At 39.4% G+C, this 12,931-nt stretch overlaps 1 long non-coding RNA gene across 1 annotated transcript; it reads left to right on the top strand.

Annotated features, from left to right (window-relative positions):
* Window positions 1-8,584: 8,584 nt before the first annotated feature.
* LOC144229757 (uncharacterized) lies at window positions 8,585-12,525 on the top strand. The gene is made up of 3 exons (XR_013334595.1): window positions 8,585-8,670; window positions 11,225-11,388; window positions 12,382-12,525. It is a non-coding gene; the product is annotated as an uncharacterized LOC144229757 (long non-coding RNA).
* The last annotated feature ends 406 nt before the right edge of the window (window positions 12,526-12,931 follow it).

The following is a 12,931-nucleotide window of genomic DNA, read 5'->3' as shown; positions in this document are numbered from 1 at the left end:
TGTGCTTGTTTGCTTATATGTGTATACAATATTTCTCAAGGATACCCCAAAACTTGTAATATGGTTGCCTTTGGGGAGAGGTAGGTGCTGGGGAGAGGAGAATGGGAAGGAGATATTTTACAATCTACCATTTTGTAACCTTGGAATATTTAACCTATTTGTACTATTTATTTAAAAAATTAAGGGGTTCCTGGGTGGCTCAGTCAATTGTGTCTGACTCTTGATTTTGGCGCAGGTCATGATCTCACAGTTTTGTGTTTGAGCCCCACATCTGTGCAGAGCCTGCCTGGGATTTTCTTTCTCTCTGCCCCTCCACTACTTTTGCTCTGTCTCTCAAAATCAATAAATAAACTTAAAAAAAATTAAACTTAACAAAGTGTCAAATCCTCTCCTCCCAATTCAAGCTTTGAACTAGTAATTTGTCTCTTTAGTAGCAAAGTTGGATAATTCTTGGTGGCCTTAAAAAACATCATCACATATGTTCTAATTTTTTTCCTTCATAGAAATTGAATGATGCTAAAAATATGTCCTGGGGCACCTGGGTGGCTCAGTTGGTTAAGTGTTTGACTCTTGGTTTCAGCTCGGGTCATGATCTTGAGGTTTGTGAGTTTGAGCCCCACATTGGGCTCTTAGCTGACAGTGTGGGGCCTGCTTGGGATTCTCTCTTTCCTCTCTCTCTGCTCCTCCCCTGCTCGTGTGCTCTCTCTCTCTAAATAAACTTTAAAAAGTAAAAAAAAAAAATATGTCTTGATGAAAATTCTAGCTTTTCAATAAGAGAACTTAGCACTTTTAAGCATTCTTGTTGACATAAATGAATACAAAAAGATTAGCAATAATTTAGGATGTGAGTTCTTTTTGGTAAAGATATGGTATGTCATACATGCTGTTTGCAACTTGTAAGTTTCACTTCATTTATTGTCATCGTGTCAGAATAAATAAATCTACCTTTTTAAAAAAATTTTTAAAAATGTATTTTTATTTGAGAGAACATGTGTGCACACATTCATGTGCAAGGGAGGGGTAGAGGGAGAAGGAGGGAGAGCATCTTAAGCAGATTTCATGCTCAGTGAGGAGTCCAATGCAGGGCTGTATCTCACAACCATGAGATCATGATCTGAGCAGTAATGCAGTCAGATACTTAACTGACTGAGCCACCTAGGAGTCCCTTACCTTGTCATTTTTAATGACTTCATAGTATCTGGTATTGTAGGCACTATAATTTAACTATTCCCCAATTGATGAGCATTTTGGCAATATCCAGTGTTTTACAAACAGTGCTGCTGAGAAATTCTCCAATATAGCTTTGGACACTTATGCCAGTATTTCTGTGAGATGGACATCTAGAATGGAAATTGGTAGGTCAACATAAATGCAGGTTTAAAATTATAATAAGTAAGTACCATTTTCCTTTTTTGGTTTTTGCCTTTTCTTTTCCTCTTTCCCTCTCCCCATTCCTTCATTTGTTATGTTAAGGAAGCTTTTGCCAATCCAACATTATAAATGTATTCCCCCAGGTTTTCTTCTAGTTCTTTCATGGTTCCAGTTTTTACACTTAAATCTTCATTCTACCTAGAGTTTATTTTGATGTAAACTCCAGTTATTACTTATTTGTAAGTAACTGAATTTTATTTTTCTTCAAATGGTTTTTCTGAGAGTTTGAGAGAGAGAGAGAGCATGAGCTGGGGAGGGGCAGAGAGAGAATCCCAAGTAGGCTCTGCGCTGTCAGTGCAGAGGTCGATATGAGGCTTGATCTCACAAACCGTGAGATCATGACCTGAGCCAAAATCAAGAGTCAGACACCTAACCACCTGAGCCATCCTGGAACCCCTTGATCATTTCTTCTTGAAGTTGTTACTAAACATTGTTTTTTTGTTGCTATCATGGTCTTTTATTTTACCATGATAATTTATTTCAGTGGTATGCTTCATAACTTTTGTAACCATGTGACCAGAATACAGGTATCCAGGGAGGTAGCTGGCGATAGCTAGAGGGATGGCAGAAGCCAAGTCATTAGGGGTTGAGCACTATGCTAGTAGTTTGAAATTTATCTTGAAAAAATACTGGAGGATCCTAGGGAGGATGGTGATATAACCTCTAAGATCTGACATTTTTCTTTCTGAGTGCCTGTCAGTCACTATGCTAAACTTTCTATAAATGTTGTCATATTTTAATCCTTACAGCTGGCCCTTTCTTACAGATGATTTGATCATATTTACATTTTAGAATAATCATTTGGGTGCTAATGTGAAAGATGGATTCTTAGAAAGCTTTTATGGTGAGAGATAATATTAGAAGTGTTGAAGCCTAAATGATAGAAATGGAGAGAGAGAGAGAACTAGAAATAGAAACATAGAGGTGGACTCTGCAGGTCATGGTAACTAGATGCAGAGATGAGGGAATCATGGCTGACTTCCAGCTTTCTGGCCTGAGCAACAGGATGGTTGGGGGTCCCCTTCCTGTGATGGGGAGCCTGAAAGAGGAGGAGGAGAAGGCTGTGGTGGCACAGAATTGGGGCGGCTGAAGATGAGTCCAATTTTGGATGTATAGAATTACTGCCACACTTTTTTTTAATGCTTATTTATTTATTTTGAGAGAGGGAGACAGCAAGAGCAGGGGAGAGACAGAGTCTCAAGCAGGCTCCATGCTGCCAGTGCAGAGCTGGACTCCGGGGTAGATCCTGCAAACTCTGTGATCATGACCTGAGCCAAAATCAAGAGTTGGATGCTTAACTGACTGAGTCACCCAGGTACCCTTGCTGTACATTTTTCTTTAGATTAAAAAGAGAAAATTTTTATTGGAAAGCATAAAATAGAAAGTAAATATCAGTTGAAATCCTGTTTCTTATGCTTGTATAAATTATTATTATTTTTTGGAGAAGGAGAGGAAGAGAGTGAGTGTGTGCCAGCGGGAGAGGGGAAGAGGGAGAGGGAGAAAGAGAATCTGCATGGAGCCCAATGCAGGGCTAGATCTTAAAAAGAATTGTGAGATCATGACCTGAGCCAAAATCAAGAGTTGGCCACTTAATTGACTGAGCCACCCAGTTGCCCCTGATGGGGTGCTTGGGTAGCTTGGTCAGTTAAGGTCTGATTGTTGATATCTGTTCAGGTCATGAATCTCACAGTTGATGGGTTCAAATCCTGAATTGAGCTGATGGTGTGGAACCTGCTTGGGATTCTCTCTCTCTCTCCCCCCTTCTCTGCTCTTCCCCTCACCCCTACCCCTGTGCACATGTGCGCTTGTGTTCATGCTCACTCTCTCTCTCTAAAATAAACATAAAAATAACTGTCTTAAAAAAATTTCTTGAGGGGTACCTGGGTGGCTCAGTAAGTTGGGCGTCTGACTTCGGCTCAGGTCATGATCTCATGGTTCATGGGTTCAAGCCCCTCGTCGGGCTCTGTGCTGACATGCTGACAGCCAGCTCAGAGCCTGTAGCCTGTTTCGGATTCTGTGTCTCCCTCTCTCTGACCCTCCCCTGCTCGATCTCTCTCTCTCTCTCTCTCAGAAATAAATAAAACATTAAAAAAATTTCTTGAAATATTTAGTTTTTTTTTTTATTTTGGGGGATAGCACAAGCAGGGGAGGGGCAAAGAGGGGGACAGAGGATCTGAAACAGGCTCTGTGCTGACAGGCTGACAACAGTGAGCCTGATATGGGGCTCAAAGTCACTAACTGCCAGATCATGACCTGAACCAAAGTCAGACACTCAACTGACTGAGCCACCCAGGTGCCCAGAAACATTTAGTTTTTAATTGACTGTGGGGCTTAGGGGGGCCTGGAAATTTTTTTTTTTTTTTTTGAGGATCACCAATTTGTTCTTGTTCTTCTCTTACCTTTACGACTATACATGGTTTAGTTTTCTTTATGAACTATTCTTCTTCCTAACCCTCTCACCTCCCCCTCCAAGTGTTATTAAAATTTTTTTTTAATATTTTTTTATTTTTGAGAAAGAGAGTGAGAGCAAGGGAGGGGCAGAGAGAAAGGGAGACACAGAATCTGAAGCAGGATCCCAGCTCTGAGCTGTCTGCACAGAGCCTGATGTGGGCCTCAAACCCATGCATGAGCCGACTGAGACACCTAGGTGCTCCTCACCCCCACTCCCTGGTATTATTTTTTAAATACACTTTTTATTTTAGAGTAGTTGAAGATTTTCAGAAAAGTTGCAAGGATAGTGCAGAGAATTCCTGTATACCTGGCATGCAGTTTTCCCTGTCGTCAACAATGTAAGTAGTCACAACTAATAACCAATACTGATATATTAGTAACTAAAAGCTCGTTAGTAACTAAAGCTCATTGTTTTTTTAATTTCCTTACTTTTTACTTAATGTCCTTTTTCTGTTCTAGGACCCATCCAGGATACCACATTGCTTTTAGTCATCTTGTCTCCTTAGACCCCTCTTTTTTTTTTTTTAATATTTATTTTTGAGGGAGAAAAAGAGTACAAGTGGGAGAGAGGCAGAGAGACAGGGAGACAAAGAATCAAAGTAGGCTCTAGGTCCAAGGTGTCAGCACAGAGCCCGATGTAGGGCTTGAGCTCACAAACTGTGAGATTATGACCTGAACTGAAGTCAGACCCTTAACTGAACCACCGAGGTGTCTCTCCTTAGACCCCTTCTTAACAGTTAGTTTCTCGGACTTTAAAAGTTTATTTTTCTTATTTTTGATAACCTTGACAGTTTTAAGGAGCACTTGCCAGATATTTTGTGAACTGTCTTTCAATTTGGGTTTGTCTAGTGTGTTTCTCATGGTGAGATTAGATTTATAGTGTCAAAACTCAAACTTTGCACACTGAATAAAACAGAAAGATGAGTTTATTGCAAGGTGCTCTACCTGCAAGCTGGGGAACTCAGGGCAACAGGAGAAATGAGTTTCAAGTTGCCACAGTCTAAGCAATTTTTCATGGGGTGAATGTGGAAATTGTTTGATTTTTTCAGATGATTGGTTTCCTAGTGGTCTTCTTTATTTTTTGGATCAGGGTAGCTGGGTTAGGGGAACAGGAAGGCCAGAGATAGCATGAACAAACTTGGCATTTGGGGATTGGCTGATGTGCTTTCTGATTTCCGAGAAGAACTGGAAATTTCTGTAAGATTGGATTGAATTTCCTTTGTATGCCCGCATTGCCCATCTCCATTTTGCCCCTGACATAAGTGACCCCATTTTAGTTTGGTTCTACAATGACTTTGGGAGAGTAAGACCACAGAGTTAAAGTGCTTAGTTTCATTATATCATATCTAAGGCCTATACTATGAACATGATCTATCACTGTCAATGTTTACCTGATCACACCTGGTGAGGTAGCATTTGTTAGGTTTTTCCATTATAAAGTTACTCCTTACCTCAGTCCTCTCCCCCTTTCCATAATGTACCCTTTAGAAGGAAGGCTTATTTATCTTGATGCCATTGGTGTAAAAGCATGGTCTGGCATAGAACAGGCATTCAGTAAGTGTTTATTGAGCTGAACTGGGTCTTTCTTATTTTGTGAGTGTCACAAAAGTCCTGTCAGATAATGTTCTCTGTTTTATCAACAGGGAAAGAAAAATTTGAAAATTTGAGTAACTTGCTCAAAGTCATGCAGTAAGTGGTCAAGTTTGGAATTTGAACTCAGTCTCTCTGAATGCAAAGCCTGTGTTCTTTCCCCATTACTGCTCTGGCTTCATAGAAGGTTGTGTTTACTTTGGCCATTTTCCCTAAGTATTTGTAATGCAAAAGTGTCCATAGATAATGTGGTTAGTTCTTTGGTTACATGGAAATTTAATTCTTCAATAATTCATCTTTTCAATTTAAAGTTATACGTCAAACCTCTCAGCCTCAAATTTGTCAGACCTCTGTGCCATGTATTGCTTGATCTAATTCCAGTGGAATATCTTCTTTTTAATTCCCTACAGAGTTGTGGAGAATGGGTTGCATCAGGGCCTTAATGGGAAAATGGGTACCAGTTAGTATGCTATTACAATAGTGTAAGACTGGCTACATAATTTGTGAGGCTAAGTGGAAAATGAAAATATAGGACCCTTATTAAGAAAATTATTAATAATTTTAAGACAGTGAAAAAAATAATTTTAAGACAGCGACAGCAGAGCATTAAACCAAGCATGGGGCCCTTCTAAGCATGAGACCCTGTATGACTCCACAGGGCACACACCCATGAACCTAGACCTGCAGTAGTGGAACTAGTAGGTAAAGAGAGTCAATATGAAAGATGTGGAAATGAGAATGGAGAAGAGACGGTGGTAACACAAAATATTACAGAGGTAAACATACAGGACTAGGTTGATGATCAGATATGATAGATGAGTGGGCAAATAAAATGTGGAATGTAAGGTTTCTGGTGGGTGATGCCATGGAAATCTGAGGACATGGTTAGCTCTGAGGGGAAAGGGGTAAGTTCAATGTTTTTTTAAAAAAAATATTTATTTTGAGAGAAAGAGAGAGAGAGAGGCAGAAAGAGGGAGAGAGAATCCCAATCAGGCTCTGTGCTGTCAATGTAGAGCCTGACTTGGGGCTCATTTCCACAAACCATGATTCATGACCTGAGCTGAAATCAAGAGTCTCATGCTTAACCAACTGAGCCAACCAGGTGCCCCATAAGCTCAGTATTAAACACATTAGTATCCACAGGTAGTCAGGAAACATTTGGATCTACAAATATACATAGAAAAAGAGCTGGAGGTTTGAAGTGCTCCAATCTGATAGTACTGAAGACTTTAACCTTTTAAAGAAAGTATTCATGTATTTTCTGTATAATTGAGAAATAATATTTTTATTAATGAAAAACAAGTTACAAAGTGTTATTGTGTCTGTAAGAGAAATAGATTCAATCTGAAATTAAAAAGTTTGTGAAAGTTTCTAGTAAAAAGAGAGGCATTCATGGTAGAAATAGATTTGTAGCCACATATTTTCTGTTGCCAATACTATAGTACATGAGTCAAAATAGGCTCTTAGTTTACTGTCTTTTAATTTTTTTGTTGAGCTCCCACAATCTAACTGTTGTTCTACAGAATGTATAATTTTAAAATCATACATTAAAATTTTTTTTAAATTAAAGCTTACATTAAATTTTATTTTTACATGATATCTCTGTGTTTTTTGATAACTGGCATGTAATCATTTTTGTACTTTAGTAGTATATTTTATAATTCTCTTTTCTTTCTACAACCTGTGTACATTTCCTCGGGAGAGGTAACAGGGCAGCAGGGACGGTCTGAAGATGGAAGTCAGCTTTAAGTTCTGGCTCTGCATCTTATTGGCTATGTGATCTAAGGAAAATTACTAAACTTATCTAAGCATAGTTTCCTTATTAGCAAAATGGAGATGAAATTAACTTTGCTGGAGATATGACTCTAAGTGAGAGGTCTTTGTAAACTCTGAATTTTGTAAATCCATATCCTTTAGCTTTGCACTCAGGACCCTTCTTAAACTGAGCCTCAATCTCCTTCCCAAATTCATCTCAGATAGCCTACCTTCTCAAAGTTGCTTTCTCATCATCCCCTGAACATGCCTTAATATTTTCCTGCTTTCTTAATTTTTCTCTAATTCATTTATTTCATCAACAAATGTTTACTGAGCTCCTTACCTCCCTCAAGGCTTTGTTTAAATGTCATCTTCTCAATGAAACCTGCAATGTCTACCCTATTCACAGTTGTGGTCTGCTATGCCTCCTCAGCACTCCAAATTCTTAACCTGCTCCCCACTTTTTTTTTTTCCATTGCACTCATGGCATAACACATTATTTACCTGTTGTCTCTTCTCTCTATACCCCTTTCCCAATAGAACTAAAATTTCACTAGGGCAAGGATCTTTGTTTTGTTTTATGATGCATCCCAGGCATCTAGAACATTGCCTGGTACAGAGTAGGTACTCAATAAATGCTCATTGAATGAATAAATGAATTGCTTTGTGCCAGACTTTAAGCCAGGTACTGAGTATCTGTAAGTTGTGCAGAAGCAGAGATGGTTCCTGCCCTCTTAGCACAACAGTGGCTTTCTTGTGGACCTGGGCTGCCCTCCTCCAGGAAATGTCCACATGACCAATTGCTGGGTTCAGAGTAGCTTTTCCTCTTAGCAGTGAGCAGTTTTCTAATAGTTTTACTTTTACGTTTTTTAAACTTCTAATAGAAAGGAAAAGGGGCAAAAAGAATAATGCCTTCTCGTTAGTCCCTCTAAGTCAAAAGTAAACAATTTTTCCCAATGCAAAGACAGAATAGTATCCCCTTTAAAAAGTACCAGACCTGATTGATAACTGCAAAGCATCATGATACATAGCTGGTTTACTTTTTCTTTTTCTTTTTTCTAACGTGAAGGAAGATGGTTGCAATTTTTTATACTGTTGGAGGATGAAAGGATGTAATCATGTTTTTTGCTGTCTTTTTGCAAATTGTGGAAAATATCATGAGATTCTGACATTTCTTTTTTAATGTCCTCTCTATGCAGTTGGTTGATAGGAGTTTTTATATTGCTAGACCTCTTTTTTAAGAAAAGAAAAAAAAAAAGGATCTCAAACTGAGTGTATTTAAAAATAATCTGCTGATCCAGCACACTTAAAACAATGTGTCAGCAACTATTCTTTTTCTCACCCTGTTCTCACGCAGGTAGCCACACATTCCAGGGAAAGTCCAAGGCTGGGGGTCTACCTGCAAGGTGGAATGAAGAATTAAGGAAGAATACTGCTGTACAGGTATGCAACTATATGCAACTAAATGATTAAAAAGATTTTTTTAAACATTTATTTATTTTTGCGAGAAAGGCATGAGCAGAGGAGGGACAGAGAGAGAGGAAAACACAGAATCTGAAGCAGGCTTCAGGCTCTGAGCTGTCAGCACAGAGCTATATGTGGGACTTGAACCCATGAACTGTGAGATCATGACCTGAGACAGCCAGGTGCCCCCAAATGATTCTTAATATCCTTTTCAAACTGAAACTCTTGATCTAGATAATTCAGATTTCTAAATTTTCTTTGTCCTCCTTTAGTTGAATAATTCAGTTGATAACATTTTGTATATATATATATATATATCTTGTAGGTAAATATTTTAATTCTTCATCTCACTTTGTTATCAAGTATTTTCCAATTTAATTTTGATGTTCTATATGAATTTCCTTTTCTGCACATAAATTCTGATGTAGATATGAATTGTTTGTCCTCATGATCTTTTTGTCAGAAAAATACTTGGTGAAAGGAAACTTGTGGAAGTAGCCTCAATTTGTTGTAAACAATTTCTGTGGTGTCCCATGAACCTCTGAAATGACATAAAAATCTCTGCAAGATTTTTTTGTCAATATTTTGCACTTGGGAACAACTTAATTTTAACACTTGTCACATTGTGAATGAACTCTATAACATCCTTGACAAAACAAAGAACAAACAAAAGACAACTCAAGCAATGATCTTTATGCAAAGTCTTCTTTATGCTTTTGATAGATTTATGAGTTCTCTTGTGTTCCCACATCATGCTGTGGACATATGTCTAACATAGCATATATGTAAATGTTTATAGTATATTATAAACATTCATGGTGATATCTTCTTCCAGAAGAGTTCATAGCCATTTCTAGGGATACAAGAACCCCCAAAAACAAACAAAAAATTACGGGCACACACACACGCCTCCATACACCGAGATGCCATGAATTAAAAGTGCAAAGAATGGAGAAAAAAAACATAGGTAGAGACAAAACAGAGTCAGGGACAAAGCTAAAAATGCAAGTAGGAATGACCTTCACATTTGCTACAGCTGAGACATGAATTTATATCTAAGCTGACAGCCTCATTGGTCCCACAGTTCATGGTGTCCATTGATAATGAACTGAACAAACCCATTACTCTGGAGAAATAACACTTTTCCTTGAACTGAGATCAGGTTGGACTGTCTCCCGGGGATGTTCATAAAGAGAACATTGTGTTATATCAGGAGCAGTGGCCTTGACAGCATCCCTAACAGGGTGGCCAATTCACAAGGATGCTTCTTACAGCCGATGGCAGCACACTAAAAAAAAGATTCAGTGGGTTAAATTGAGGTGGAGGGCTGTCTCAGTGATCATGGCTCCACAATGTTTTATCTCCTACCACCTACCACAGTTCCTGGCATATAGCAGGTGTCCAAAAGTATTTGTTGAGTGAATGTCAAGTGGAGAAGGTCCAGTTTGAAGACTCTCTCTAGAAAGGCCCCTCCAATTTCTAATACCTACCATCCTGCTCCCCAACTCTGTACCCCTTTTGTAGCTATCTAGCAATACAGTTATGAAAGAATCCTTCCAGTCTTGGGTGAAATTGCCACTTAAGTATTTTTATGTTAAATTTCTTATGTTTTCTCCAAATATGGGAGTGAGGCCAGAGGCATATTTGTATGTATGTCTGCTGGTGGTGCTAGTGGTGGTGTTGGGTTCAGAAAGTACTGTACGCATCAAGCTGGGAGGTCAGTTTGCAGGTGACCTTGAGAGTGCTACTGGCTTAAATCCAGACTCCCAAGTCCAGACTTTCCTTTAGAGTAGAGGTAGGGCTTGCAATGATGCCAGGGAGCACCTTTGCCATTGTTTTCTGTGCTGAGCACCAGTCACAGGTTCAGTAGCATGGGCATTAAAAGAGACCCAGTGCTGGGGCACCTTGGTGGCTCAGTTGGTAGAGCATCTGACTCTTGATCTCATCAAGAGTTCAAGCCCTACTCTGGGTATGGAGCCTACTTTAAAAAAAAAAAAAAAAAAAAGACTCAGTGCTGAGTAAGCAGTCACTGTTTCAGGGCTCTTTACAGCCTTGTAGGGGGAATGAGGTTGAGCTGAGTTCACAGGTCATTTTATTTTATTATTATTTTTTAAAATGTTTATTTATTTTTGAGAGCAAGAGAGAGGCAGGCCAGGGAAGGAGCATAGAGAGAGGGAAGCAGGATTTGAAGGAGGCCCTGTGCTGACAGCAGAGAGCCCAGTGCGGGGCTTGAACTCACAAACTGAGATCATGATTTGAGCTTAAGTAGGATGCTTAACTGACTGAGCCACCCAGGCATTCCAGGTCATTTTAGCTGGCAGAGTTGGAGGCTTGGGGGTAGGGTCTGGTATAAGGGTCTTCCTGGAGGATGCCACCACCTCTCATTCCTAATGTCATTGACATTGTGAAGTGTTTCAGAGCAGAACTGAGTCTCTATGTGTAGCTTTCTGTCTATAAACTCACTAAGTGATATCTTCATCAAAATGATGCTCTTTTTTCCTAGTGTAATCTTACCCTATTCTTGCTTCAACAGCAATGACATTGCCAGACTTAGGACAAGAAACTGGGAGAGGTAATGTAGTGGCTAAGAATATGGATTCTGGAAACTGACCTCCTGAGTTTGAATCCTGGCCCTGCAAAAAGCAAGCTATTTAGCCTTTCTGTGCCTCAGTTTCCTCATCTGTAAAAGGGGATGATGTAAGTACCTAGCTCATAGGGTTATTGTGAAGACTAAATAGGTAATGAGTGAATGTAAAGTGCTTAAAACAGTATCTCCAGGTAGTAAACACATATTTGCTAATAATAATGGTCAAAGAATTATTATTTTATTCAAACATAGGAACTAATATAGGTAAGTGAATTACTTACTAAACATAGGAACTAATATAGGTAAGTGAATTAACTTACTAAAATATTAAATGCCTACTATGTGCTAAGGTCTTTTCTAGGTCAAGGAGACAGTGTTCACCATGACACACAAATCCCTTCCCTTATGGAGGTTATAGAAGAATGGGGCCACATTGATTAAGCTAACAGTTACACAAGTGTATAAGGCAGTTCTCTCATTAGGGAAGTTGAACCTTGCCTGAAGTTCATACATTTCAGTCTTCAGAATTCTAGCATACAGTAGAAACAGTGCCTCTTTTATTTTTTTTTTTTCAGAAAAGGGTGTTCTGGTTATCTAATACCATGTAACAGTCAGTCATTTATTTGTTCAAAATTCTATAATCAGAGCAAGGCTTAGCAAGATAGCTCATCTTTGTTCTGTGCGGTGACTGCTGGGAAGGCTCAACTAGGGTTGGGGGGGGTCCTTCCAAGCTGGGTCATTCACATGCTGTCTGTTAGCCAGGAGCTCAGCTGGGGTTGTTGACTAGGACCCTGGTTTTCTTTCACATGATCTCTTCACATGGCTAAGTTGGGCTTCTCACAGCATGGCAGCTAGGTTCTGAAGAGGAGTACCCCAAGAGGACAGGCCATAATGTGCAAGCACTTATCAAGGCTTGTATTTGTTTATGTCCCGCTGGCCAGGGCCAGTCCCTTGGTCAAGTCCAGAATAAATGTGGGGAAGGACTGTATAAGGGCAAAAATTCTGCGAAGTGAGAATCAATGGAGTCTGATAAAGTAATAGATTACCACAGAGAGGGTAAATCTACATTTTCCAAAAAATCTTTTTGTTCTTTTTCTCTTCAGTCACATTTGCCATATCCGGTATCTCTAAGACATCAGGAAGAAGTCACACAGATGGGAGGTGAGGTCTCTTCTGTATCAAAAGCCCTCTGGAGAGTGGTTAAGAACTTTTGTTACAAATGATATAATTTAGAGTTATGTCATTCTATGTATATAGAAAGAGTAAATTTCATTAAACTATGTTGTTTTGACATGCAGAGATGGAGCTTTGCTGGTGAAAAGAGTGACAAGATAGGAGTGTCCTGGGGTTGTCTGAATAGTGTAAAAGCGTAGACATACAAATCTGTTGCCAAGAGGAGCCAAACCGTGGTCAGGAAAATGCCACTGGGCATCCAGTCTGAAGTATAAGAGCAGCTATATCAGTGTCTGAAGGACTGGAAGGAAGGATACTGACAGGCTTAGGAGAGTAGAATAGCTCAGAGGTAAGTCTGAACGATGAGTATAAGCAGCCCTGTGCTCACCAGGCTGAAAGTCCCTTAAAGGAAGGACTTGTGTCTCACTTGACTTCTCCATCTTCAACACTTAGTTCCCTTGCTTAACACAGAGGAAGCAC

This window comes from Crocuta crocuta, unplaced genomic scaffold (genome assembly GCF_008692635.1).
Source record: "Crocuta crocuta isolate KB4526 unplaced genomic scaffold, BGI_CrCroc_1.0 scaffold204, whole genome shotgun sequence".
NCBI classification, from domain to species: domain Eukaryota; kingdom Metazoa; phylum Chordata; class Mammalia; order Carnivora; family Hyaenidae; genus Crocuta; species Crocuta crocuta.
The sequence above is the reverse complement of the archived record's forward strand: the minus strand, read 5'-3'. Positions and strand labels throughout refer to the sequence as shown.